At 56.7% G+C, this 22,405-nt stretch overlaps 1 protein-coding gene across 1 annotated transcript in view; it reads right to left on the reverse strand.

Moving 5' to 3' along the window:
* The window catches only part of iglon5 (IgLON family member 5), a 189,085-nt gene that overhangs the window by 146,045 nt on the left and 20,635 nt on the right, over positions 1-22,405 (reverse strand). The window lies entirely within an intron of this gene.

Consider the following 22,405-nt stretch of genomic DNA (forward strand, 5'->3'; position numbering starts at 1 on the left):
GGGAGTGCTGCACTGTCAGAGATTCAGTACTGAGCGAGTGCTGCAGTGTCAGAGGGTCAGTACTGAGGGAGTGCTGCACTGTCATAAGGTCAGTACTGAGGGAGTTCTGCATTGTCAGAGGGTCAGTACTGAGGGAGTGCTGCACTGTCAGAGGGTCAGTACTGAGGGAGCGCTGCACTGTCGGAGGGTCAGTACTGAGGGATATCTGCACTGTCGGAGGGTCTGTTCTGAGGGAGTGCTGCATTGTCGGAGGGTCAGTAATGAGGGAGTGCTGCACCGACCGAGGGTCAGTACTCAGGGTGAGCTGCACTGTCAGAGGGTCAGTACTGAGGGAGTGCTGCACTGTCGGAGGGTCAGTACTGAGGGAGTGCTGCACTGTCAGAGGGTCAGTCCTGAGGGAGTGCTGCACTGTCGGAGGGTCAGTGCTGAGGGAGTGCTGCACTGTCAGAGATTCAGTACTGAGCGAGTGCTGCAGTGTCAGAGGGTCAGTACTAAGGAAGTGCTGCACTGTCAGAGCGTCAGTACTGAGGTAGTGCTGCATGTCAGAGTGTCAGTACTGAGGGGGTGCTGCACTGTCGGAGGGTCAGTACTGAGGGACTGCTGAACTGTCTTAGGGTCAGTACTGAGGGAGTGCTGCACTGTCGGAGGGTCAGTGCTGAGGGAGTGCTGCACTGTTAGAGGGTCAGTCCTGAGGGAGTGCTGCACTGTCAGAGTGTCAATACTGAGGGAGTGCTGCACTGTCAGAGGGTCAGTTTTGAGGGAGTGCTGCACTGTCATAGGATCAATACTGAGGGAGTGCTGCACTGTCAGAGGGTCAATACTGAGGGAGTGCTGCACTGTCGGAGAGTCAGTACTGAGGGAGTGCTGCACTGTCAGAGGGTCAGTACTGAGGGAGTGCTGCACTGTCGGAGCGTCAGTAATGAGGGAGTGCTGCACTGTCGTAGGGTCAGTACTGAGGGAGTGCTGCACTGTCGGAGTGTCATTTCTGAGGGAGCGCTGCACTGTCGGAGGGTCAGTACTGAGGGATTGCTGCACTGTCGGAGGGTCAGTACTGAGGGAGTGCTGCACTGTCGGAGGGTCAGTGCCGAGGGAGTGCTGTACAGTCAGAGGGTCAGTACTGAGGGAGTGCTGCAGGGTCGGAGGGTCAGTGCCGAGGGAGTGCTGCACTGTCACAGGGTCAGTACTGAGGGAGTGCTGCACTGTCGGAGGGTTAGTACTGAGGGAGTGCTGCACTGTCGGATGGTCAGTACTGAGGGAGTGCTGCAATATTGGAGGGTCAGTGCCGAGGGAGTGCTGCACTGTCGGAGGGTCAGTACTGAGGGAGTGCTGCACTCTCGGAGGGTCAGTACTGAGGGATTGCTGCACTCTCGGAGGGTCAGTACTGAGGGAGTGCTGCACTGTCGTAGGGTCAGTACTGAGGGAGTGCTGCACTGTCGGAGGGTCAGTACTGAAGCAGTGCTGCAGTGTCGGAGGGTCAGTGCCGAGGGAGTGCTGCACTTTCAGAGGGTCAGTACTGAGGCAGTGCTGCACTGTCGGAGGGTCAGAACCGAGGGAGTGCTCCACTCTCGGAATTTCAGTACTCAGGGAGTGCTGCACTGTCGGAGAGTCAGTGCCGAGGGAGTGCTGCACGGTCAGAGGGTCAGTACTGAGGGAATGCTGCACTGTCGCAGTGTCAGTACTGAGGGAGTGCTGCACTGTCGGAGGGTCAGTACTGAGGGAGTGCTGCACTGTTGGAGGTTCAGTACTGAGGGAGTTCTGCACTGTCGGCGGGTCATTACTGAGGGAGTGCTGCATAGTCCGAGGGTCAGTACTGAGGGAGAGCTGCACTGTCAGAGGTTCAGTACTGAGGGAGTGCTGCACTGTCAGAGGGTCAGTACTGAGGGAGTGCTGCACTGTCAGAGCATCAGTACTGAGGGGGTGCTGCACTGTCACAGGTTCAGTACTGAGGTAGTGCTGCATGTCAGAGCGTCAGTCCTGAGGGGGTGCTGCACTCTCGGAGGGTCAGTACTGATGGAGTGCTGCACTGTCAGAGGGTCAGTACTGAGGCAGTGCTGCACTGTCAGAGGGTCAGTACTGAGGGAGTGCTGCACTGTCGGAGGATCAGTCCTGAGGCAGTGCTGCACTGTCGGACGGTCAGTACTGAGGGTGTGCTGCACTGTCGGAGGGTCAGTACTGAGGGAGTGCTGCACTGTCGGAGTGTCAGTACTGAGGGAGTGCTGCACTGTCGGAGGGTCAGTACTGAGGGAGTGCTTCATTGTCGGAGGTTCAGTACTGAGGGAGTGCTGCACTGTCGGAGGGTCAGTACTGAGGCAGTGCTGCACTGTCGGGTGGTTCAGTACTGAGGGATTGCTGCACTGTCGGAGGGTCAGTACTGAGGCAGTGCTGCACTGTCGGGTGGTTCAGTACTGAGGGAGTGCTGCACCGTCGGAGCGTCAGTACTGAGGGAGCGCTGCACTGTCAGAGGGTCAGTACTGATGGAGTGCTGCACTGTCAGAGGGTCAGTACTGAGGGGGTGCAGCACTGTCTGAGGGTCAGTACTGAGGGAGTGCTGCACTGTTAGAGGGTCAGACCTGAGGGAGTGCTGCACTGTCAGAGATTCAGTACTGAGCGAGTGCTGCAGTGTCAGAGGGTCAGTACTGAGGGAGTGCTGCACTGTCATAAGGTCAGTACTGAGGGAGTGCTGCATTGTCAGAGGGTCAGTACTGAGGGAGTGCTGCACTGTCAGAGGGTCAGTACTGAGGGAGCGCTGCACTGTCGGAGGGTCAGTACTGAGGGATATCTGCACTGTCGGAGGGTCTGTTCTGAGGGAGTGCTGCATTGTCGGAGGGTCAGTAATGAGGGAGTGCTGCACCGACCGAGGGTCAGTACTCAGGGTGTGCTGCACTGTCAGAGGGTCAGTACTGAGGGAGTGCTGCACTGTCGGAGGTTCAGTACTGAGGGAGTGCTGCACTGTCAGAGGGTCAGTCCTGAGGGAGTGCTGCACTGTCGGAGGGTCAGTGCTGAGGGAGTGCTGCACTTTCAGAGTTTCAGTACTGAGTGACTGCTGCAGTGTCAGAGGGTCAGTACTGAGGAAGTGCTGCACTGTCAGAGCGTCAGTACTGAGGTAGTGCTGCATGTCAGAGTGTCAGTACTGAGGGGGTGCTGCACTGTCGGAGGGTCAGTACTGAGGGACTGCTGAACTGTCTTAGGGTCAGTACTGAGGGAGTGCTGCACTGTCGGAGGGTCAGTGCTGAGGGAGTGCTGCACTGTTAGAGGGTCAGTCCTGAGGGAGTGCTGCACTGTCAGAGTGTCAATACTGAGGGAGTGCTGCACTGTCAGAGGGTCAGTTTTGAGGGAGTGCTGCACTGTCATAGGATCAATACTGAGGGAGTGCTGCACTGTCAGAGGGTCAATACTGAGGGAGTGCTGCACTGTCGGAGAGTCAGTACTGAGGGAGTGCTGCACTGTCAGAGGGTCAGTACTGAGGGAGTGCTGCACTGTCGGAGCGTCAGTAATGAGGGAGTGCTGCACTGTCGTAGGGTCAGTACTGAGGGAGTGCTGCACTGTCGGAGTGTCATTTCTGAGGGAGCGCTGCACTGTCGGAGGGTCAGTACTGAGGGATTGCTGCACTGTCGGAGGGTCAGTACTGAGGGAGTGCTGCACTGTCGGAGGGTCAGTGCCGAGGGAGTGCTGTACAGTCAGAGGGTCAGTACTGAGGGAGTGCTGCAGGGTCGGAGGGTCAGTGCCGAGGGAGTGCTGCACTGTCACAGGGTCAGTACTGAGGGTGTGCTGCACTGTCGGAGGGTTAGTACTGAGGGAGTGCTGCACTGTCGGATGGTCAGTACTGAGGGAGTGCTGCAATATTGGAGGGTCAGTGCCGAGGGAGTGCTGCACTGTCGGAGGGTCAGTACTGAGGGAGTGCTGCACTCTCGGAGGGTCAGTACTGAGGGATTGCTGCACTCTCGGAGGGTCAGTACTGAGGGAGTGCTTCACTGTCGGAGGTTCAGTACTGAGGGAGTGCTGCACTGTCGGAGGGTCAGTACTGAGGCAGTGCTGCACTGTCGGGTGGTTCAGTACTGAGGGATTGCTGCACTGTCGGAGGGTCAGTACTGAGGCAGTGCTGCACTGTCGGGTGGTTCAGTACTGAGGGAGTGCTGCACCGTCGGAGCGTCAGTACTGAGGGAGCGCTGCACTGTCAGAGGGTCAGTACTGATGGAGTGCTGCACTGTCAGAGGGTCAGTACTGAGGGGGTGCAGCACTGTCTGAGGGTCAGTACTGAGGGAGTGCTGCACTGTTAGAGGGTCAGACCTGAGGGAGTGCTGCACTGTCAGAGATTCAGTACTGAGCGAGTGCTGCAGTGTCAGAGGGTCAGTACTGAGGGAGTGCTGCACTGTCATAAGGTCAGTACTGAGGGAGTGCTGCATTGTCAGAGGGTCAGTACTGAGGGAGTGCTGCACTGTCAGAGGGTCAGTACTGAGGGAGCGCTGCACTGTCGGAGGGTCAGTACTGAGGGATATCTGCACTGTCGGAGGGTCTGTTCTGAGGGAGTGCTGCATTGTCGGAGGGTCAGTAATGAGGGAGTGCTGCACCGACCGAGGGTCAGTACTGAGGGTGAGCTGCACTGTCAGAGGGTCAGTACTGAGGGAGTGCTGCACTGTCGGAGGGTCAGTACTGAGGGAGTGCTGCACTGTCAGAGGGTCAGTGCTGAGGGAGTGCTGCACTGTCGGAGGGTCAGTGCTGAGGGAGTGCTGCACTGTCAGAGATTCAGTACTGAGCGAGTGCTGCAGTGTCAGAGGGTCAGTACTAAGGAAGTGCTGCACTGTCAGAGCGTCAGTACTGAGGTAGTGCTGCATGTCAGAGTGTCAGTACTGAGGGGGTGCTGCACTGTCGGAGGGTCAGTACTGAGGGACTGCTGAACTGTCTTAGGGTCAGTACTGAGGGAGTGCTGCACTGTCGGAGGGTCAGTGCTGAGGGAGTGCTGCACTGTTAGAGGGTCAGTCCTGAGGGAGTGCTGCACTGTCAGAGTGTCAATACTGAGGGAGTGCTGCACTGTCAGAGGGTCAGTTTTGAGGGAGTGCTGCACTGTCATAGGATCAATACTGAGGGAGTGCTGCACTGTCAGAGGGTCAATACTGAGGGAGTGCTGCACTGTCGGAGAGTCAGTACTGAGGGAGTGCTGCACTGTCAGAGGGTCAGTACTGAGGGAGTGCTGCACTGTCGGAGCGTCAGTAATGAGGGAGTGCTGCACTGTCGTAGGGTCAGTACTGAGGGAGTGCTGCACTGTCGGAGTGTCATTTCTGAGGGAGCGCTGCACTGTCGGAGGGTCAGTACTGAGGGATTGCTGCACTGTCGGAGGGTCAGTACTGAGGGAGTGCTGCACTGTCGGAGGGTCAGTGCCGAGGGAGTGCTGTACAGTCAGAGGGTCAGTACTGAGGGAGTGCTGCAGGGTCGGAGGGTCAGTGCCGAGGGAGTGCTGCACTGTCACAGGGTCAGTACTGAGGGAGTGCTGCACTGTCGGAGGGTTAGTACTGAGGGAGTGCTGCACTGTCGGATGGTCAGTACTGAGGGAGTGCTGCAATATTGGAGGGTCAGTGCCGAGGGAGTGCTGCACTGTCGGAGGGTCAGTACTGAGGGAGTGCTGCACTCTCGGAGGGTCAGTACTGAGGGATTGCTGCACTCTCGGAGGGTCAGTACTGAGGGAGTGCTGCACTGTCGTAGGGTCAGTACTGAGGGAGTGCTGCACTGTCGGAGGGTCAGTACTGAAGCAGTGCTGCAGTGTCGGAGGGTCAGTGCCGAGGGAGTGCTGCACTTTCAGAGGGTCAGTACTGAGGCAGTGCTGCACTGTCGGAGGGTCAGAACCGAGGGAGTGCTCCACTCTCGGAATTTCAGTACTCAGGGAGTGCTGCACTGTCGGAGAGTCAGTGCCGAGGGAGTGCTGCACGGTCAGAGGGTCAGTACTGAGGGAATGCTGCACTGTCGCAGTGTCAGTACTGAGGGAGTGCTGCACTGTCGGAGGGTCAGTACTGAGGGAGTGCTGCACTGTTGGAGGTTCAGTACTGAGGGAGTTCTGCACTGTCGGCGGGTCATTACTGAGGGAGTGCTGCATAGTCCGAGGGTCAGTACTGAGGGAGAGCTGCACTGTCAGAGGTTCAGTACTGAGGGAGTGCTGCACTGTCAGAGGGTCAGTACTGAGGGAGTGCTGCACTGTCAGAGCATCAGTACTGAGGGGGTGCTGCACTGTCACAGGTTCAGTACTGAGGTAGTGCTGCATGTCAGAGCGTCAGTCCTGAGGGGGTGCTGCACTCTCGGAGGGTCAGTACTGATGGAGTGCTGCACTGTCAGAGGGTCAGTACTGAGGCAGTGCTGCACTGTCAGAGGGTCAGTACTGAGGGAGTGCTGCACTGTCGGAGGATCAGTCCTGAGGCAGTGCTGCACTGTCGGACGGTCAGTACTGAGGGTGTGCTGCACTGTCGGAGGGTCAGTACTGAGGGAGTGCTGCACTGTCGGAGTGTCAGTACTGAGGGAGTGCTGCACTGTCGGAGGGTCAGTACTGAGGGAGTGCTTCATTGTCGGAGGTTCAGTACTGAGGGAGTGCTGCACTGTCGGAGGGTCAGTACTGAGGCAGTGCTGCACTGTCGGGTGGTTCAGTACTGAGGGATTGCTGCACTGTCGGAGGGTCAGTACTGAGGCAGTGCTGCACTGTCGGGTGGTTCAGTACTGAGGGAGTGCTGCACCGTCGGAGCGTCAGTACTGAGGGAGCGCTGCACTGTCAGAGGGTCAGTACTGATGGAGTGCTGCACTGTCAGAGGGTCAGTGCTGAGGGAGTGCTGCACTGTCAGAGGGTCAGTACTGATGGAGTCCTGCACTGTCAGAGGGTCAGTACTGAGGGAGTGCTGCACTGTCAGAGAGTCAGTACTGAGGGAGTGCTGCACTGTCAGAGGTTCAGTACTGATGGAGTGCTGCACTGTCAGAGCGTCAGTACTGAGGGAGTGCTGCACTGTCAGAGGGTCAGTACTGATGGAGTGCTGCACTGTCAGATGGTCAGCACTGAGGGAGTGCTGCACTGTCGGAGGGTCAGTACTGAGGGAGTGCTGCACTGTCGGAGGGTCTGTGTTGAGGGAGTGCTGCACTGTCAGAGGGTCAATACTGAGGGAGTGCTGCACTGTCAGAGGGTCAGTACTGAGGGAGTGCTACACTGTCAGAGGGTCAATACTGAGGGAGTGCTGCACTGTCGGAGAGTCAGTACTGAGGTAGTGCTGCACGGTCGGTGTGTCAGTTCTGGGGTAGCACTGCACGGTCGGAGGGTCAGTACTGAGGGAGTGCTGCACTGTTGGAGGGTCAGTATTGAGGGAGTGTTGCATTGTCAGAGGGTCAGTATTGAGAGAGTTCTGCACTGTCGGAAGGTCTGTACTGAGGGAGTGCTGCTCTGTCGGAGGGTCAGTGCTGAGGCAGTGCTTCACAGTCGGAGGGTCAGTGCTGAGGCAGTGCTGCACTGTTGGAGGGTCAGTGCTGAGGCAGTGCGGCACTGTCGGAGTGTCAGTGCTGCACTGTCAGAGGGTCAGTGCTGAGGCAGTGCTGCACTGTCGGATTGTCAGTGCTGAGGCAGTGCTGCACTGTCAGACGGTCAGTACTGAGGGATCACTGCACTGTCAGAGTGTCAGTACTGTGGGTGTTCTGCACTGTTAGAGGGTCAGTACTGAGGGAGTGCTTCACTGTCAGAGGGTCAGTTCAAAGTGAGTGCTGCATTGTCACAGGGTCATTACTGATGGAGAGCTGCACTGTAGGAGGAGAGTCAGCACTGAGGGATTGCTGCACTATCGGAGTGTCAATACTGAGGGTGTGCTGCACTGTCAGAAGGTCAGTACTGAGGGAGTGCGGCATTATCAGACGGTCATTACTGAAGGAGTGCTGCATTTTTAGAGTATCACAACTGAGGGAGTGCTGCGCTGTCAGAGCTTCAGTACTGAGGGAGTGCTGCACTGTCGGAGGGTCAGTACTGAGGGAGTGCTGCACTGTTGGAGGGTCAGTATTGAGGGAGTGCTGCATTGTCAGAGGGTCAGTAGTGAGGGAGTGCTGCACTGTCAGAGGGTCAGTACTGAGGGAGTGTTGCACTGTCAGAGGGTCAGAACTGAGGGAGTGATGTTCTGTCGGAGGGTCAGTACTGAGGGAGTGCTGCACGGTCGGAGGTTCAGTACTGAGGTAGTGCTGCACTGTCGGAGGGTCAGTAGTGAGGGAGTGCTGCACTGTCCAAGGGTCAGTACTGAGGGAGTGCTGAACTGTCAGAGGGTTAGTACTGAGGGAGTGCTGCACTGTCGTAGGGTCAGTGCTGAGGGAGTGCTGTACTGTTGGAGGGTCATTACTGAGGGAGTGCTGCACTGTCTGAGGGTCAGTACTGAGGGAGAGCTGCACTGTCAGAGGTTCAGTACTGAGGGACTGCTGCACTTTCGGTGCTTCAGTACTGAGGGAGTGCTGCACTGTCAGAGGGTCAGTACTGAGGTTGTGCTGCATGTCAGAGCGTCAGTACTGAGCGGGTGCTGCCCTGTCCTAGGGTCAGTACTGAGGGAGTGCTGCACTATCAGAGGGACAGTACTGAGGAAGTGCTGCACTGTGAGAGGGTCAGTACTGAGGGAGTGCTGCACTTTCGGAGGGACAGTATTGAGGGAGTGCTGCATTGTCAGAGGGTCAGTACTGAGGGTGTGCTGCACTGTCAGAGGGTCAGTACTGAGGGATTGCTGCACCGACCGTGGGTCAGTACTCAGGGTGAGCTGCACTGTCAGAGGGTCAGTACTGAGGGAGTGCTGCACTGTAAGAAGGTCAGTACTGAGGGAGTGCTGCACTGTCGGAGGGTCAGTACTGAGGGAGTGCTGCACTGTCAGAGGGTCAGTGCTAAGGGAGTGCTGCACTGTCGGAGGGTCAGTAATGAGGGAGTGCTGCACCGACCGAGGGTGAGTACTCAGGGTGAGCTGCACTGTCAGAGGGTCATTCCTGAGGGAGTGCTGCACTGTCGGAGGGTCAGTACTGAGGGAGTGTTGCACTGTCACAGGTTCAGCACTGAGGGAGTGCTGCATGTCAGAGGGTCAGTATTGAGGGAGTGCTGCACTTTCGGAGGGTCAGTACTGAGGGAGTGCTGCACTGTCAGAGGGTCAGTGCTGAGGGAGTGCTGCACTGTCGGAGGGTCAGTGCTGAGGGAGTGCTGCACTGTTAAAGGGTTAGTCCTGAGGGAGTGCTGCACTCTCAGAGGGTCAGTATTGAGGGAGTGCTGTACTGTCAGAGGGTCAGTACTGAGAGAGGTCTGCAATGTCAGAGGGTCAGTACTGAGGGTGTGCTTCTCTGTCAGAGGGTCAGTTCAGCGTGAGTGCTGCATTGTCACAGGGTCAGTACTGATGGCGAGCTGCACTGTTGGAGGAGGGTCAGCACTGAGGGACTGCTGCACTATCGGAGTGTCAATACTGAGGGTGTGCTGCACTGTCACAAGGTCAGTACTGAGGGAGTGCTGCATTATCATACGGTCATTACTGAGGGAGTGCTGCATTTTTGGAGTATCACTACTGAGGGAGTGTTGCACTGTCAGAGCGTCAGTACTGAGTGAGTGCTGCACTGTCGGAGGGTCAGTACTGAGGGAGTGCTGCACTGTCAGAGGGTCAGTACTGAGGGAGTGCTGCACTGTCGGAGTGTCAGTACTGAGGGAGTGCTGCACTGTCGGAGGGTCAGTACTGAGGGAGTGCTTCACTGTCGGAGGTTCAGTACTGAGGGAGTGCTGCACTGTCGGAGGGTCAGTACTGAGGCAGTGCTGCACTGTCGGGTGGTTCAGTACTGAGGGATTGCTGCACTGTCGGAGGGTCAGTACTGAGGCAGTGCTGCACTGTCGGGTGGTTCAGTACTGAGGGAGTGCTGCACCGTCGGAGCGTCAGTACTGAGGGAGCGCTGCACTGTCAGAGGGTCAGTACTGATGGAGTGCTGCACTGTCAGAGGGTCAGTGCTGAGGGAGTGCTGCACTGTCAGAGGGTCAGTACTGATGGAGTCCTGCACTGTCAGAGGCTCAGTACTGAGGGAGTGCTGCACTGTCAGAGAGTCAGTACTGAGGGAGTGCTGCACTGTCAGAGGTTCAGTACTGATGGAGTGCTGCACTGTCAGAGCGTCAGTACTGAGGGAGTGCTGCACTGTCAGAGGGTCAGTACTGATGGAGTGCTGCACTGTCAGATGGTCAGCACTGAGGGAGTGCTGCACTGTCGGAGGGTCAGTACTGAGGGAGTGCTGCACTGTCGGAGGGTCTGTATTGAGGGAGTGCTGCACTGTCAGAGGGTCAATACTGAGGGAGTGCTGCACTGTCAGAGGGTCAGTACTGAGGGAGTGCTACACTGTCAGAGGGTCAATACTGAGGGAGTGCTGCACTGTCGGAGAGTCAGTACTGAGGTAGTGCTGCACGGTCGGAGTGTCAGTTCTGGGGTAGCACTGCACGGTCGGAGGGTCAGTACTGAGGGAGTGCTGCACTGTTGGAGGGTCAGTATTGAGGGAGTGTTGCATTGTCAGAGGGTCAGTATTGAGAGAGTTCTGCACTGTCGGAAGGTCTGTACTGAGGGAGTGCTGCTCTGTCGGAGGGTCAGTGCTGAGGCAGTGCTTCACAGTCGGAGGGTCAGTGCTGAGGCAGTGCTGCACTGTTGGAGGGGCAGTGCTGAGGCAGTGCGGCACTGTCGGAGTGTCAGTGCTGCACTGTCAGAGGGTCAGTGCTGAGGCAGTGCTGCACTGTCGGATTGTCAGTGCTGAGGCAGTGCTGCACTGTCAGACGGTCAGTACTGAGGGATCACTGCACTGTCAGAGTGTCAGTACTGAGGGTGTTCTGCACTGTTAGAGGGTCAGTACTGAGGGAGTGCTTCACTGTCAGAGGGTCAGTTCAAAGTGAGTGCTGCATTGTCACAGGGTCATTACTGATGGAGAGCTGCACTGTAGGAGGAGAGTCAGCACTGAGGGATTGCTGCACTATCGGAGTGTCAATACTGAGGGTGTGCTGCACTGTCAGAAGGTCAGTACTGAGGGAGTGCGGCATTATCAGACGGTCATTACTGAAGGAGTGCTGCATTTTTAGAGTATCACTACTGAGGGAGTGCTGCGCTGTCAGAGCTTCAGTACTGAGGGAGTGCTGCACTGTCGGAGGGTCAGTACTGAGGGAGTGCTGCACTGTTGGAGGGTCAGTATTGAGGGAGTGCTGCATTGTCAGAGGGTCAGTAGTGAGGGAGTGCTGCACTGTCAGAGGGTCAGTACTGAGGGAGTGTTGCACTGTCAGAGGGTCAGAACTGAGGGAGTGATGTTCTGTCGGAGGGTCAGTACTGAGGGAGTGCTGCACGGTCGGAGGTTCAGTACTGAGGTAGTGCTGCACTGTCGGAGGGTCAGTAGTGAGGGAGTGCTGCACTGTCCAAGGGTCAGTACTGAGGGAGTGCTGAACTGTCAGAGGGTTAGTACTGAGGGAGTGCTGCACTGTCGTAGGGTCAGTGCTGAGGGAGTGCTGTACTGTTGGAGGGTCATTACTGAGGGAGTGCTGCACTGTCTGAGGGTCAGTACTGAGGGAGAGCTGCACTGTCAGAGGTTCAGTACTGAGGGAGTGCTGCACTTTCGGTGCTTCAGTACTGAGGGAGTGCTGCACTGTCAGAGGGTCAGTACTGAGGTTGTGCTGCATGTCAGAGCGTCAGTACTGAGCGGGTGCTGCCCTGTCCTAGGGTCAGTACTGAGGGAGTGCTGCACTATCAGAGGGACAGTACTGAGGAAGTGCTGCACTGTGAGAGGGTCAGTACTGAGGGAGTGCTGCACTTTCGGAGGGACAGTATTGAGGGAGTGCTGCATTGTCAGAGGGTCAGTACTGAGGGTGTGCTGCACTGTCAGAGGGTCAGTACTGAGGGATTGCTGCACCGACCGTGGGTCAGTACTCAGGGTGAGCTGCACTGTCAGAGGGTCAGTACTGAGGGAGTGCTGCACTGTAAGAAGGTCAGTACTGAGGGAGTGCTGCACTGTCGGAGGGTCAGTACTGAGGGAGTGCTGCACTGTCAGAGGGTCAGTGCTAAGGGAGTGCTGCACTGTCGGAGGGTCAGTAATGAGGGAGTGCTGCACCGACCGAGGGTGAGTACTCAGGGTGAGCTGCACTGTCAGAGGGTCATTCCTGAGGGAGTGCTGCACTGTCGGAGGGTCAGTACTGAGGGAGTGTTGCACTGTCACAGGTTCAGCACTGAGGGAGTGCTGCATGTCAGAGGGTCAGTATTGAGGGAGTGCTGCACTTTCGGAGGGTCAGTACTGAGGGAGTGCTGCACTGTCAGAGGGTCAGTGCTGAGGGAGTGCTGCACTGTCGGAGGGTCAGTGCTGAGGGAGTGCTGCACTGTTAAAGGGTTAGTCCTGAGGGAGTGCTGCACTCTCAGAGGGTCAGTATTGAGGGAGTGCTGTACTGTCAGAGGGTCAGTACTGAGAGAGGTCTGCAATGTCAGAGGGTCAGTACTGAGGGTGTGCTTCTCTGTCAGAGGGTCAGTTCAGCGTGAGTGCTGCATTGTCACAGGGTCAGTACTGATGGCGAGCTGCACTGTTGGAGGAGGGTCAGCACTGAGGGATTGCTGCACTATCGGAGTGTCAATACTGAGGGTGTGCTGCACTGTCACAAGGTCAGTACTGAGGGAGTGCTGTATTATCAGACGGTCATTACTGAGGGAGTGCTGCATTTTTGGAGTATCACTACTGAGGGAGTGTTGCACTGTCAGAGCGTCAGTACTGAGTGAGTGCTGCACTGTCGGAGGGTCAGTACTGAGGGAGTGCTGCACTGTCAGAGGGTCAGTACTGAGGGAGTGCTGCACTGTTGGAGGTTCAGTATTGAGGGAGTGCTGCATTGTCAGAGAGTCGGTACTGAGGGAGTGCTGCACTGTCGGAGGGTCAGTACTGAGGGAGTGCTGTACTGTCGGAGGGTCAGTACTGAGGGAGTGCTGCACTGTTGGAGGTTCAGTATTGAGGGAATGCTGCATTGTCAGAGGGTCGCTACTGAGGGAGTGCTGCACTGTCAGAGGGTCAGTACTGAGGGAGTGCTGCACTGTCGAGGGGTCAGTACTGAGGGAGTGCTGTACTGTCGGAGGGTCAGTACTGATGGAGTGCTGCACTGTTGGAGGGTCAGTATTGAGGGAGTGCTGCATTGTCAGAGGTTCAGTACTGCAGGAGTGCTGCATCATCAGAGGGTCAGTACTGAGGGAGTGCTGCACTGTCGGAGGGTCAGTACTGAGGGAGTGCTGCACTGTCGGAGGGTCAGTATTGAGGGAGTGCTCCATTGTCAGAGGGTCAGTACTGAGGGAGTGCTGCACTGTCAGAGGGTCAGTACTGAGCGTTTGCTGGACTGCCGGTGGGTCAGTACTGATGGAGTACTGCACTGTCAGAGGGTTAATACTGAGTGAGTGCTGTTCTGTCGGAGGGTCAGTACTGAGGGAGTGCTGCACTTTCGGAGGTTCAGTACTGAGGTAATGCTGCACTGTCGGAGGGTCAGTAGTGAGGGAGTGCTGCACTGTCCAAGGGTCAGTACTGAGGGAGTGCTGAACTGTCAGAGGGTCAGTACTGAGGGAGTGCTGTCCTGTCGGATGGTCAGTACTGAGGGAGTGCTGTACTGTCGGAGCGTCAGTACTGAGGGAGTGCTGCACTGTCGGATGTTCAGTACTGAGGGAGTGCTGCACTGTCGGAGGGACAATACTGAGGGAGTGCTGCACTGTCCGAGGGTCAGTACTGAGGGAGAGCTGCACTGTCAGAGGTTCAGTACTGAGGGACTGCTGCACTTTCGGTGGTTCAGTACTGAGGGAGTGCTGCACTGTCAGAGCGTCAGTACTGAGGTAGTGCTGCATGTCAGAGCGTCAGTACTGAGGGGGTGCTGCACTGTCGGAGGGTCAGTACTGAGGGAGTGCTGCACTGTCTTAAGGTCAGTACTGAGGGAGTGCTGCAGTGTCGGAGGGTCAGTGCTGAGGGAGTGCTGCACTGTTAGAGGGTCAGTCCTGAGGGAGTGCTGCACTGTCAGAGGGTCAGTACTGAGGGAGTGCTGCACTGTGAGAGGGTCAGTACTGAGGGAGTGCTGCATTATCAGACGGTCATTACTGAGGGAGTGCTGCATTTTTGGAGTATCACTATTGAGAGAGTGCTGCGCTGTCAGAGCTTCAGTACTGATGGAGTGCTGCACTGTCGGAGGGTCAGTACTGAGGGTTTCCTGAACTGTCGGTGGGTCAGTTCTGACGGAGTGCTGCACTGTTGGAGGGTCTGTACTGAGGGAGTGCTGCATTGTCCGAAGGTCAGTACTGAGGGAGTGCTGCACTGTCCAAGGGTCAGTACTGAGTGAGTGCTGTTCTGTCGGAGGGTCAGTACTGAGGGAGTGCTGCACTGTCGGAGGTTCAGTACTGAGGTAATGCTGCACTGTCGGAGGGTCAGTAGTGAGGGAGTGCTGCACTGTCCAAGGGTCAGTACTGAGTGAGTGCTGAACTGTCAGAGGGTCAGTACTGAGGGAGTGCTGCACTGTTGGATGGTCAGTACTGATGGAGTGCTGTACTGTCGGAGGGTCAGTACTGAGGGAGTGCTGCACTGTCGGATGTTCAGTACTGAGGGAGTGCTGTACTGTCGGAGGGTCAGTACTGAGGGAGTGCTGCACTGTCGGATGTTCAGTACTGAGGGAGTGCTGCACTGTCGGAGGGACATTACTGAGGGAGTGCTGCACAGTCAGAGGGTCAGTACTGAGGGAGAGCTGCACTGTCGGAGGGCCAGTACTGAGGGACTGCTGCACTTTTGGTGGTTCAGTACTTAGGGAGTGCTGCACTGTCAGAGGGTCAGTACTGAGGGAGTGCTGCACTGTCGGAGGGTCAGTACTGAGGGAGTGCTGCACTGTCGGAGGGTCAGTACTGAGGGAGTGCTGTACTGTCGGAGGGTCAGTACTGAGGGAGTGCTGCACTGTTGGAGCATCAGTATTGAGGGAGTGCTGCATTGTCAGAGGTTCAGTACTGAGGGAGTGCTGCATCATCAGAGGGTCAGTACTGAGGGAGTGCTGCACTGTCGGTGGGTCAGTACAGAGGGAGTGCTGCACTGTCGGAGGGTCTGTACTGAGGAAGTGCTGCATTGTCCGAAGGTCAGTACTGAGGGATTGCTGGACTTTCCAAGGGTCAGTACTGAGGGAGTGCTAAACTGTCAGAGGGTCAGTACTGAGGGAGTGTTGCATTGTCAGAGGGTCAGAACTGAGGGAATGCTGCACTGTCCAAGGGTCAGTACTGAGGGAGTGCTGAACTGTCAGAGGGTCAGTACTGAGGGAGTGCTGCACTGTCGGAGGGTCAGTAATGAGGGAGTGCTGTACTGTCGGGGGGTCAGTACTGAGGGAGTGCTGCATTTTTGGAGTATCACTACTGAGGGAGTATTACACTGTCAGAGCGTCAGTACTGAGGGAGTGCTGCACTGTCGGAGGGTCAGTACTGAGGGACTGCTGCACTGTCAGAGGGTCAGTACTGAGGGAGTGCTGCACTGTTGGAGGGTCAGTATTGAGGGAGTGCTGCATTGTCAGAGGGTCGGTACTGAGGGAGTGCTGCACTGTCAGAGGGTCAGTACTGAGGGAGTGCTGCACTGTCGGAGGGTCAGTACTGAGGAACTGCTGTACTGTCGGAGGGTCAGTACTGAGGGAGTGCTGCACTGTTGGAGGGTCAGTATTGAGGGAGTGCTGCATTGTCAGAGGTTCAGTACGGAGGGAGTGCTGCACCGTCAGAGGGTCAGTACTGAGGGAGTGCTGCACTGTCGGTGGGTCAGTACAGAGGGAGTCCTGTACTGTCGGAGGGTCTGTACTGAGGAAGTGCTGCATTGTCCGAAGGTCAGTACTGAGGGATTGCTGGACTTTCCAAGGGTCAGTACTGAGGGAGTGCTAAACTGTCAGAGGGTCAGTACTGAGGGAGTGCTGCACTGTCGGAGGGTCAGTGATGAGGGAGTGCTGCACTGTTTGAGGGTCAGTCCTGAGAGATTGCTGCACTGTCAGAGGGTCAGTACTGAGGAAGTGTTGCACTGTGAGAGGGTCAGTACTGAGGGTGAGCTGCACTTTCGGAGGGACAGTATTGAGGGAGTGCTGCATTGTCAGAGGGTCAGTACTGAGGGAGTGCTGCACTGTCAGAGGGTCAGTACTGAGGGATTGCTGCATTATCAGACGGTCATTACTGAGGTAGTGCTGCATTTTTGGAGTATCACTACTGAGAGAGTGCTGCGCTGTCAGAGGGTCAGTAATGAGGGGGTGCTGCTTGTCAGAGCGTCAGTACTGAGGGAGTGCTGCACTGTCAGAGGGTCAGTACTGAGGGAGTGCTGCACTGTCAGAGGGTCAGTACTGAGGGGGTGCAGCACTGTCTGAGGGTCAGTACTGAGGGAGTGCTGTACTGTCAGAGGGTCAGTGCTGAGGGAGTGCTGCACTGTTAGAGGGTCAGACCTGAGGGAGTGCTGCACTGTCAGAGATTCAGTACTGAGCGAGTGCTGCAGTGTCAGAGGGTCAGTACTGAGGGAGTGCTGCACTGTCATAAGGTCAGTACTGAGGGAGTGCTGCACTGTCATAAGGTCAGTACTGAGGGAGTGCTGCATTGTCAGAGGGTCAGTACTGAGGGAGTGCTGCACTGTCAGAGGGTCATTACTGAGGGAGCGCTGCACTGTCGGAGGGTCAGTACTGAGGGATATCTGCACTGTCGGAGGGTCTGTTCTGAGGGAGTGCTGCATTGTCGGAGGGTCTGTTCTGAGGGAGTGCTGCACCGACCGAGGGTCAGTACTCAGGGTGAGCTGCACTGTCAGAGGGTCAGTACTGAGGGAGTGCTGCACTGTCGGAGGGCCAGTACTGAGGGACTGCTGCACTTTTGGTGGTTCAGTACTTAGGGAGTGCTGCACTGTTAGAGGGTCAGTACTGAGGGAGTGCTGCACTGTCAGAAGTTCAGTACTGAGGTAGTGCTGCATGTCAGAGAATCAGTACTGAGGGAGTGCTGCACTGTTAGAGTGTCAGACCTAAGGGAGTGCTGCATTGTCAGAGCGTCAGTACTGAGGGAGTGCTGCACTGTCAAACTGTCAGTACTGAGGGAGTGCTGCACTGTCGGAGGGTCAGTACTGAGGGAGTGCTGCACTATCTTAGGGTCAGTGCTGAGGGAGTGCTGCACTGTGAGAGGGTCAGTCCTGAGGGAGTGCTGCACTGTCAGAGGGTCAGTACTGAGGGAGTGCTGCACTGTGAGAGGGTCAGTACTGAGGGAGTGCTGCATTATCAGGCGGTCATTACTGAGGGGGTGCTGCATTTTTGGAGTATAACTATTGAGAGAGTGCTGCGCTGTCGGAGCGTGAGTACTGAGGGAGTGCTGCACTGTCGGAGGGTCAGTACTGAGGGAGTGCTGCACTGTCGGAGGGTCAGTATTGAGGGAGTGCTCCATTGTCAGAGGGTCAGTACTGAGGGAGTGCTGCACTGTCAGAGGGTCAGTACTGAGCGTTTGCTGAACTGCCGGTGGGTCAGTACTGATGGAGTACTGCACTGTCAGAGGGTTAATACTGAGTGAGTGCTGTTCTGTCGGAGGGTCAGTATTGAGGGAGTGCTGCATTGTCAGAGGGTCAGTAGTGAGGGAGTGCTGCACTGTCGGTGGGTCAGTACTGAGGGATTGCTGCACTGTCGGAGGCTCTGTACTGAGGGATTTCTGCATTGTCCGAAGGTCAGTGCTGAAGGATTGCTGCACTTTCCAAGGGTCAGTACTGAGGGAGTGCTAAACTGTCAGAGGGTCAGTACTGATGGAGTACTGCACTGTCAGAGGGTTAATACTGAGTGAGTGCTGTTCTGTCGGAGGGTCAGTACTGAGGGAGTGCTGCACTTTCGGAGGTTCAGTACTGAGGTAATGCTGCACTGTCGGAGGGTCAGTAGTGAGGGAGTGCTGCACTGTCCAAGGGTCAGTACTGAGGGAGTGCTGAACTGTCAGAGGGTCAGTACTGAGGGAGTGCTGCCCTGTCGGATGGTCAGTACTGAGGGAGTGCTGTACTGTCGGAGGGTCAGTACTGAGGGAGTGCTGCACTGTCGGATGTTCAGTACTGAGGGAGTGCTGCACTGTCGGAGGGACGTTACTGAGGGAGTGCTGCACTGTCCGAGGGTCAGTACTGAGGGAGAGCTGCACTGTCAGAGGTTCTGTACTGAGGGAGTGCTGCATTGTCGGAGGGCCAGTACTGCGGGACTGCTACACTTTTGGTGGTTCAGTACTGAGGGAGTGCTGCACTGTCAGAGGGTCAGTACTGAGGGAGTGCTGTACTGTCAGAAGTTCAGTACTGAGGTAGTGCTGCATGTCAGAGAGTCAGTACTGAGGGAGTGCTGCACTGTTAGAGGGTCAGACCTAAGCGAGTGCTGCACTGTCAGAGCGTCAGTACTGAGGGAGTGCTGCACTGTCAAACTGTGAGTACTTAGGGAGTGCTGCATTGTCGGAGGGTCAGTACTGAGAGAGTGCTGCACTGTTGGAGGGTCAGTACTGAGAGAGTGTTGCACTGTTGGAGGGTCAGTACTGAGAGAGTGTTGCACTGTTGGAGGGTCAGTACTGAGGGAGTGCTGCACTGTCAGAGGGTCAGTACTGAGGGAGAGCTGCACTGTAGGAGGAGGGTCAGCATTGAGGGATTGCTGCACTGTCGGAGTGTCAATACTGAGGGTGTGCTGCACTGTCAGAAGGTCAGTACTGAGGGAGTGCTGCATTATCAGACGGTCATTACTGAGGGAGTGCTGCATTTTTGGAGTATCACTACTGAGGGAGTACTGCGCTGTCAGAGCGTCAGTACTGAGGGAGTGCTGCCCTGTCGGATGGTCAGTACTGAGGGAGTGCTGCACTGTCGGAGAGTCAGTACTGAGGGAGTGCTGCACTGTCGGAGGGTCAGTATTGAGGGAGTGCTGCATTGTCAGAGGGTCAGTACTGAGGGAGTGCTGCACTGTCAGAGGTTCAGTACTGAGGGAGTGCTGCACTGTCAGAGGTTCAGTACTGAGGGAGTGCTGCACTATCGGAGGTGCCACCTTTTCGATGAGACATTAAAGCGAGGCCCCTGCCTGCCCTCTCGGGTGGGTATTAACGATCCCACGGCTGCTATTTGTAAGAAGAGCAGTGGGGGGGCCGAGGGGGGTGGGGTGTCGTGGCGTGGGTGCGGGGGTGTTGGTGGGGGATGGGAGGGTGATGGAGTTCTCCCCGGGGGTGGGGTGGTGGGGGGTGCAGTTGTCGGGGGGGGGGGGGGGCAATGTGGGGTGTGCAGATGGTGTGGGGGGGGCAGATGTGGGGGGGCAGATGTGGGGGTGGCAGATGTGGGCTGGGGCAGATGTGGGGGCAGATGTGGGGGTGGCAGATATGGGCTGGGGCAGATGTGGGGGTGGCAGATATGGGCTGGGGCAGATGTGGGGGTGGCAGATATGGGCTGGGGCAGATGTGGGGGTGGCAGATATGGGCTGGGGCAGATGTGGGGGTGACAGATATGGGCTGGGGCAGATGTGGGGGTGGCAGATATGGGCTGGGGCAGATGTGGGGGTGACAGATATGGGCTGGGGCAGATGTGGGGGGCAGATGTGGGGGTGGCAGATATGGGCTGGGGCAGATGTGGGGGTGACAGATATGGGCTGGGGCAGATGTGGGGGGCAGATGTGGGGGGGGCAGATGTGGGGGTGGCAGACGTGGGGGTGGCAGATGTGGGCTGGGGCAGATGTGGGCTGGGGCAGATGTGGGGGGCCAGATGTGGGGGTGGCAGACGTGGGGGTGGCAGATGTGGGCTGGGGCAGATGTGGGCTGGGGCAGATGTGGGGGGCCAGATGTGGGGGTGGCAGATGTCGAGGGGGTGGCAGATGTCGAGGGGGTGGCAGATGTCGGTGAGGGGGGCAATACTTATCCGTCAACCACCGTCGCTAAAAACAAACAGATGTTGCGGGCGGGATCTTGCTGTGCGCAAACCGGCCGCCGCGTTTTCCTGCGTTACAACTTTCGGGGGAGGGTGGGGTGGGGAGTGCGGAAGGCCACGTTCGTTGGCTGCGACTCGCTTTGGGGGATGTCCTGAGGCGGGAGGTGTGGAAGGGAGGGCAAGGGGAGGGGTGGGTGGTGAGTTCCGGTGGGGGACGGGAAAGGCCGCTAGGCAAATGCAGGTCTGCCTCCCTCTCCGGGGGTCGGGGGTCGGGGGTCGGGGGTGGGGGGTGGGGACACAGAGACGGAGGGTCTGAATCGCGACGTGAGGGCAGAAGGACAGAGAACAGCCTCCCATCGCTGGCGGACCGATGGACCTTATTGAGGTGCCGGAGAATAGCTGCGCCTTGTCTGTTCCACTGTGGGGGCTTCCGGAGGCGGCAACCCTTTCAATGCGCAACTATTTCTGGCGGCCGATTAACCGGGACGAGCCTGAATGGAGCCCACGACGCATCTTGGCCCAAACAATCAGGCAATTAGACAGGATTGAATGGTGCCCTCCGGGACACTCCTGGCCCTATGCCCACGTTCCGAGCAGCTCGTCCCCATCGCTCAGTCTGTGCCAGTGGGACCAGAGTCCTCTCACTCCGCACAGACACAAGCTGCTCCCCCCAAAGCAGGCTGCGTCTCTCCCCCCCCCCCCCCCCCCCCTCACTCCCACCACTCCCAGCCGACTCACCAACGCGCCCCCTCCCTACCCGCCCTACCCGCCCCCCACCGACCGCTCGGCCGAAAGCGAAGCCCCAATTCCAAACTGGGCAGCGCGTCGCGAACTTAAACTGATCCCCAAAGCTGCTTAAAGTACGTGGCGGCTGCTGCGCTCGATCCGCATCGAGTCGCCAGCGCAGACTCAGAGGTCATTCAGCCCATCTGCTCCCGGCCGGTGTTTCTGCTCCACACGTGCAGAAGGAGCTTTTCTGTGCATCTAACCCCGTGCTGTACCTGTCCTGGGAGTGTTTGATGGGGACAGTGTAGAAGGAGCTTTACTCTGTATCTAACCCTGTGCTCTACCTGTCCTGGGAATGTTTGATGGGGACAGTGTAGAGGGAGTTTTACTCTGTATCTATCCCCGTGCTGTACCTGTCCTGGGAGTGTTTGATGGGGACAGTGTAGAGGGAGCTTTACTCTGTATCTAACCCCGTGCTGTACCTGTCCTGGGAGTGTTTTGGTTCAGATCTCTGGAGTGTTTATGAGAATGTGAAGCAGTGACTTTTCATTGACCTTCTGTAATCAAGCCCAAAGTATTCGGGTCTGTTGTGAATTTGGCATTGTTCTCCTTAGAGCAGAGATGGTTAAGGGGGAGATTGAATCGAGGCGTTCAGAATCATGAGGTGGTTTGGATAGTATCAATGAGGAGAAACTGTTTCCAGTGACAGGAGGGTCAGTAACCAGAGGGACACAGTTTGAAGAGAATCGGGAACCAGATGGGGAGATGAGGAGAATTTTATTTTGACACAGCGAGTTGTTGTGATCTGGAAGGCGCTGCCTGAAAGGGCGGTGGAAGCAGATTCAATAGGAACTTTCCTAAGGGGGAATTGGACCAATACTGGAAGGGAAAAGATTTGCAGGGCTGTGGGGGGGAAAGAGCAGTGGGGGAGGGGAGGGGGTGTGTGAGTGGGAGCTAATTTGTTAGATCTCTCAAAGAGCTGGCACAGTTGCGATGGGCCGAATGGCCTCTCTCTCTCTCTCTCTCTCTCTCTCTGTGCTTTGTGACTCGACACTCTGGGCAGCTCGATCTATCTTTGCCTCTTGCAGTTGCAGCTGCCAGGGATTTCCTTCACTTTTCATTTCATAGCAGAGTAAAATCCATCCAATCCAACTCCCTCTCAGCTAGAAGAGGAATCTTGGGCATTGAAAAATCTGCTGAGGGGAATGATGATTTTTTTTTTTAAGCAAGATGAGGCTGATGAGAGAAGACACTTTCCCCTTCAATAAGCACTGTGTATTTTGACAGAGCTACGTCTCTGCAGGTCAATATTGTGGGGATTAAAAGCACAACGTGACTGGCCGTCAAATCTGAGGAATCTGCCTTCGCATCTGGAGTTAATCTCCTTTCCCATCCCCCCACCACCCCCCCGCTCTCCCTCTCCGTCAGCCTCTCCTTCAGGCACCTAACCAGATCCCATGTCTCAGTCATCACTGAGGGAGTGCTGCACTGTCAGAGGGTCAGTACTGAGGGAGTGCTGCACTATCAGAGGGTCAGTACTGAGGGAGTGCTGCACTGTCAGAGGGTCAGTACTGAGGGAGTGCTGCACTGTCGGAGGGTCAGTACTGAGGGAGTGCTGCACTGTCAGAGGGTCAGTATTGAGGGAATGCTGCACTGTTGGAGGGTCAGTACTGAGGGAGTGCTGCACTGTCGGAAGGTCAGTATTGAGGGAGCGCTGCACTGTCGGAGGGTCAGTACTGAGGGAGTGCTGCACTGTCAGAGGGTCAGTGCTGAGGGAGTGCTGCACTTTCAAGAGGGTCAGTACTGCGGGTGTGCTGCACTG

Source organism: Carcharodon carcharias (assembly GCF_017639515.1).
Source record: "Carcharodon carcharias isolate sCarCar2 chromosome 29 unlocalized genomic scaffold, sCarCar2.pri SUPER_29_unloc_3, whole genome shotgun sequence".
Classification (NCBI taxonomy): Eukaryota; Metazoa; Chordata; class Chondrichthyes; order Lamniformes; family Lamnidae; genus Carcharodon; species Carcharodon carcharias.